Raw genomic sequence first — 6,746 nt, forward strand, 5'->3', positions numbered from 1 at the left:
GTTAACATGGTGGAATACCTATCTAGAGAAAGTGGGACAAGATGATGCTTACGCACTACCGTGGTCAGCATTCAAGCACTTGATGAACGAGAAGTACCATCCCAGAACTGAGGTCAATAAGCTCAAGACAGAACTTAGAGGGTTATGAACCCAAGGATTTGATATTACCACGTATGAAAGACGATTCACAGAATTATGCCTATTATGTCCGGGAGCGTTCGAAGATGAGGAAGAGAAGATCGACGCGTTTGTGAAAGGATTACCGGAAAGAATTCAAGAAGATATAAGTTCAAACGAGTCCACCTCCATACAACAAGCATGTAGAATGGCTCACAAACTAGTGAACCAGATTGAAGAAAGAATTAAAGAACAGACTGCTGAAGAGGCCAATGTAAAGCAAGTCAAAAGAAAGTGGGAGAAAAACAGTGATAAGAATCACCAATACAACAACAACAGCAATTACAACAATAATCGCAACAACTATCCCAACAATCGCAACATCAATCGCAACTACAACAAACGGCCCAACAACAACAACAACAACAACAACAAGAACAACAACAACAACAACAACAACAGCAACTACAACAATCATCCCAACAACAATAATAACCGCAACAACAACAATCAGAAGCCGCTATGCCAAAGGTGTGAAAAGTATCACTCGGGGTTCTGCACCAAATTTTGCAACAAGTGTAAAAGAAATGGTCATAGCGTGGCAAAGTGTGAGGTCTACGGACCAGGGGTTAACAGAACGAAAGGAACAAATGGTGTCAGAACGAGTAATGGCGGAGCAAGTAGTGTCGGAACAAGTTATGCCAATGTAGTTTGTTATAAATATGGAAAACCGGGCCACATTATTAGAAATTGCCCGAACCAAGAGAACACAAATGGACAAGGCCGCGGAAGAGTTTTCAGTATTAATGCGGCAGAGGCACAGGAAGACCCGGAGCTTGTTACGGGTACGTTTCTTATTGATAATAAATCTGCTTACGTTTTATTTGATTCGGGTGCGGATAGAAGCTATATGAGTAGAGATTTTTGTGCTAAATTAAGTTGTCCATTGACGCCTTTGGATAGTAAATTTTTACTCGAATTAGCAAATGGTAAATTAATTTCAGCAGATAATATATGTCGGAATCGAGAAATTAAACTGGTTAGCGAAACATTTAAGATTGACTTGATACCAGTAGAGTTAGGGAGTTTTGATGTGATAATCGGTATGGACTGGTTGAAAGAAGTGAAAGCAGAGATCATTTGTTACAAAAATGCAATTGGCATTATACGAGAAAAAGGAAAACCCTTAATGGTGTACGGAGAAAAGGGCAACACGAAGCTACATCTTATTAGTAATTTGAAGGCACAAAAACTAATAAGAAAAGGTTGCTATGCTGTTCTAGCACACGTCGAGAAAGTACAAACTGAAGAAAAGAGCATCAATGATGTTCCCGTCGTAAAAGAATTTCCTGATGTATTTTCGTAAGAATTACCGGGATTACCTCCACATCGATCCGTTGAATTTCAAATAGATCTTGTACCAGGAGCTGCACCAATAGCTCGTGCTCCTTAAGACTCGCACCCAGTGAGATGAAAGAACTGCAAAGCCAATTACAAGAACTTTTAGAGCGTGGTTTCATTCGACCAAGCACATCACCGTGGGGAGCTCCTGTTTTGTTTGTCAAGAAGAAAGATGGTACATTCAGGTTATGTATCGACTACCGAGAGTTGAACAAACTTACCATCTAGAACCGCTACCCACTACCGAGAATCGATGACTTATTTGATCAACTACAAGGCTCGTCTGTTTATTCAAAGATTGACTTACGTTCCGGGTATCATCAAATGCGGGTGAAAGAAGATGATATTCCAAAGACTACTTTCAAAACACGTTACAGTCATTACAAGTTTATGGTTATGCCGTTTGGTTTAACTAATGCACCAGCTGTGTTCATGGACCTTATGAACCGAGTGTGTGGACCATACCTTGACAAGTTTATCATTGTTTTCATTGATGACATACTTATTTACTCAAAGAATGACCAAGAACACGGTGAACATTTGAGAAAGGTGTTAGAAGTATTGAGGAAGGAAGAATTGTACGCTAAATTTTCAAAGTGTGCATTTTGGTTGGAAGAAGTTCAATTCCTCCGTCACATAGTGAACAAAGAAGGTATTAAGGTGGATCCGGCAAAGATAGAAACTGTTGAAAAGTGGGAAACCCCGAAAACTCCGAAATACATACACCCGTTTTTAGGACTAGCTGGTTACTACAGAAGATTCATCCAAGACTTTTCCAGAATAGCAAAACCCTTGACTGCATTAACGCATAAAGGGAAGAAATTTGAATGGAAGGATGAACAAGAGAAAGCGTTCCAGTTATTGAAGAAAAAGCTAACTACGGCACCTATATTGTCATTGCCTGAAGGGAATGATGATTTTGTTATTTATTGTGACGCATCAAAGCAAGGTCTCGGTTGTGTATTAATGCAACGAACGAAGGTGATTGCTTATGCGTCTAGACAATTGAAGATTCACGAACAAAAGTATACGACGCATGATTTGGAATTAGGCGCGGTTGTTTTTGCATTAAAGACTTGGAGGCACTACTTATATGGGGTCAAAAGTATTATATATACCGACCACAAAAGTCTTCAACACATATTTAATCAGAAACAACTGAAGATGAGACAGCGTAGGTGGATTGAACTGTTGAATGATTACGACTTTGAGATTCGTTACCACCCGGGAAAGGCAAATGTGGTAGCCGACGCCTTGAACAGGAAGGACAGAGAACCCATTCGAGTAAAATCTATGAATATAATGATTCACAATAACCTTACTACTCAAATAAAGGAGGCGCAACAAGGAGTTTTAAAAGAGGAAAATTTAAAGGATGAAATACCCAAAGGATCAGAGAAGCATCTTAATATTCGGGAAGATGGAACCCTGTATAGGGCTGAAAGAATTTAGGTACCAAAATTTGGAGATATGAGAGAAATGGTACTTAGAGAAGCTCATAAATCCAGATACTCAATACATCCTGGAACGGGAAAGATGTACAAGGATCTTAAGAAATATTTTTGGTGGCCAGGTATGAAAGCTGATATTACTAAATATGTAGGAGAATGTTTGACGTGTTCTAAGGTCAAAGCTGAACATCAGAAACCATCAGGTCTACTACAACAACCTGAAATCCCGGAATGGAAATGGGAAAACATTACCATGGATTTCATTACTAAATTGCCAAGGACTGCAAGTGGTTATGATACTATTTGGGTAATAGTTGATCGTCTCACCAAGTCAGCACACTTCCTGCCAATAAGAGAAGATGACAAGATGGAAAAGTTAGCACGACTGTATTTGAAGGAATTCGTCTCCAGACATGGAATACCAATCTCTATTATCTCTGATAGGGATGGCAGATTTATTTCAAGATTCTGGCAGACATTACAGCAAGCATTAGGAACTCGTCTAGATATGAGTACTGCCTATCATCCACAAACTGATGGGCAGAGCGAAAGGACGATACAAACTCTTGAAGACATGCTACGAGCATGTGTTATTGATTTCGAAAATAGTTGGGATCGACATCTACCGTTAGCAGAATTTTCCTACAACAACAGCTACCATTCAAGCATTGAGATGGCGTCGTTTGAAGCACTTTATGGTAGAAAGTGCAGGTCTCCGATTTGTTGGAGTGAAGTAGGGGATAGACAGATTACGAGTCCGGAGATAATACAAGAAACTACCGAGAAGATCATCCAAATTCAACAACAGTTGAAAACCGCCCAAAGTCAACAAAAGAGCTACGCTGACATTAAAAGAAAAAATATAGAATTTGAAATTGGAGAGATGGTCATGCTTAAAGTTGCACCTTGGAAAGGAGTTGTTTGATTTGGTAAACGAGGGAAATTAAATCCAAGGTATATCGGACCATTCAAGATTATTGATCGTGTCGGACCAGTAGCTTACCGACTTGAGTTACCTCAACAACTCGCGGCTGTACATAACACTTTTCACGTCTCGAATTTGAAGAAATATTTTGCTAAAGATGTAGGTATTTCATATGCCCGAGAGACATATTAAATTAATGTGGCCACTATGTTATGATCCAAGTCGGGTCATACCCAATAACAAGCTTACCAACATTTTATATGTATTTATTTTAACGATTGGATTGTTAAATAAATACGCGACACTTGATCTTTAGAAAATCGGTTTTCTAAAATATCATCACTTGAGATAAATTATTTGGATAATTTATATTTAATTATTTATAGGTTTAAATAATTATGTTGTGTTATATTTTATAAATTGGTTTATAAAATGTAAGTAACTTAACAAATGCATGTTTTATATAAAAGTTTTATATAGATTTACAAGTAATTTTATAACAAGTTTTATAAAATATAAATCTTGTTATAAAACAATATGGGGGGACGTTTTTTTTGTCTCCAAGGAGACACACATGCTTTGTTCTTGTTACTTTCAAGATTACACAAAGACTAATGAGCATGCTTGCCTCCTAACACTCTCTCCTTGACTAAGAATATTCACTAAGTTTCAAAATAACTCTCTTGGACTTGTGAGGTTGTTGCTGGCCGAAAGTTTGGGGAGAGGAGAGGAGTGTTTTGCTTGCTAATTAAATTCATCAAGTGTCCTAAAATCCTAACTAAATTATAGAAGGTGTTGGTGATTGAAAGCTTGTGGGTATTACACACTTGAGGCTTCAAGTTAGAGGTTATTTTTCATCATCTTCATCATCTTTTCTGCTGTCCAAAATTCAGCTCTTCACTCATCATTGAGGAGGTATAATTTTCTTCCTTTGTGTATATATATGTAAGCATTTATCCATGACTTGATATTAATATGGAATTTAACTTAATAGCTTAACATGTTAACATGAACTTTACATATTGCTTCCGCTCGTATTAACTATCTTAAAATTGGTTTTATGATTGTGTTAACTTCATGAACATGTTGTTTTGAAACTTGTTAAATTCCATCAATGGTATCTAGAGCCGAGGTCTATGGATTATGCTTCTTATATGATCTTTAAACCCATTAAATTTGCATTCTAAGTACATGCATGAAAATGGAATGCAAAAATTTTTGGGTTTGGGAGGGTTGCTATGGTTGGCCAATTTCTAAGGGGTTCCAAAAGGGTTTGGGACTTGCAAATTGGTCATATTTGGTTGTATGTTGTTGTTCACAATTTAGCCAAGACCTTGTGTTTGAATGGATATTTGTTTGGTTGATTTATTATTTTGATATGGTTGTAATATTCATTCAATTTGGTTTGTAAAATTAATTATTCATTTGGCATGTAATAATTCATTTGGTTATGTAATTTATTTTATATTTGGTATGTAAAGTAGATTAGGTTGTAATTTCAATTTTAGACAAAATGTATTAGGATATATTTTGTAAAATGATGAAGATGATGAAGACTTGAAGAACACATGTAGATGCATTTGGATGCAAGTTTAAGTGGGAGGTTAAAACCTCTTACTTTGTGTTTTAACCCTTAACCGGTGATATTTGTTTTCGGCTAAACAAATCTCCACCAAATTGGCTTGATTGTGAACACATTTGTTTTGCATGCGTGGTTGTTTTATTTCTTGTATGATTGTGGATTGTATGTTTGTATGCTACAAGTTAATCACACAAGTTAATAACAAACTAAAATGACAATTTAATTGGTTAAATTAACATTATTAACAACATGCATATCCACAATTTAAATGGTTAAATTAAAAGTAGCAAAAGGACATTAATAAACGGTTATTAAGAACATGAAAAGGATCGCATATATAAATTGGTTTATATCAAGTAATTGGCTTAATTACAAGACTTGAAAATGGATTTCAAATGAACCATACACTAAATGCATGTTGGTGTATGGCATAAATGTTTTCTTAAACTAGAATTAACGAAAACTTAAAATCCCTTAATCGACAAGGCAAACAAGTTAAACGCCATCCTTTTGTGTGACACTTGAAAATATTAGGGAACTCATAATGGGATAAAGGTCACCTAACTGTTGTGAGCAAACTAATATGATTGAGGTAAATTTCGCACACTTGTGGGATAAAGGTCACCTAACCCCTTGGATGTTAAATTTACACGTTTACGCAAGTAGGACAACTTGATTTGGGAATCATGAACTTAGGGTCACCGAAGCATGAGGAACAAATAGGCGTTGATGGTATGAATATGCCATGCAAAAGGATTGCATGATCCCATAATTTAGAAGTTGCAAAAGGATTGCAATTGTCATATAAATGACTACCTAGCTAAATCAAATAACGGGATAAAGGTCACCTAACCGAAATTTGATTTACCGTTGGATTCTAATATTTAATAAGTCAATTAATTATAAAAGGGTGTTGTTTATTAAATTTAAAATCGATACTTAAATGAACTTTGTTAATTTTGTAGATGGCCGCAAATAACAACAACATGCAAAATGCACCACTTAACCTAAACAACCTATCATTAAGGTCTCTCCTCGAGAAAGACAAACTCAACCATACGAACTTTATGGATTGGTTCCGTAATCTTAGGATTGTCCTCAAACTTGAGGATAAAGCGTATGTGTTGGAGGAGCCTATTCCCGACCAACCGGATGAGGAAGATCTAGAGGGCATGGATTATTATGACAAGTATTGCGCCGATTCGGTGCAAGTCGCTTGCCTAATGCTTGGGACTATGATACCCGAACTCCAAAAGGATTTCGAACATCA

This window comes from Rutidosis leptorrhynchoides, chromosome 4 (assembly GCF_046630445.1).
Source record: "Rutidosis leptorrhynchoides isolate AG116_Rl617_1_P2 chromosome 4, CSIRO_AGI_Rlap_v1, whole genome shotgun sequence".
Lineage (NCBI taxonomy): Eukaryota > Viridiplantae > Streptophyta > Magnoliopsida > Asterales > Asteraceae > Rutidosis > Rutidosis leptorrhynchoides.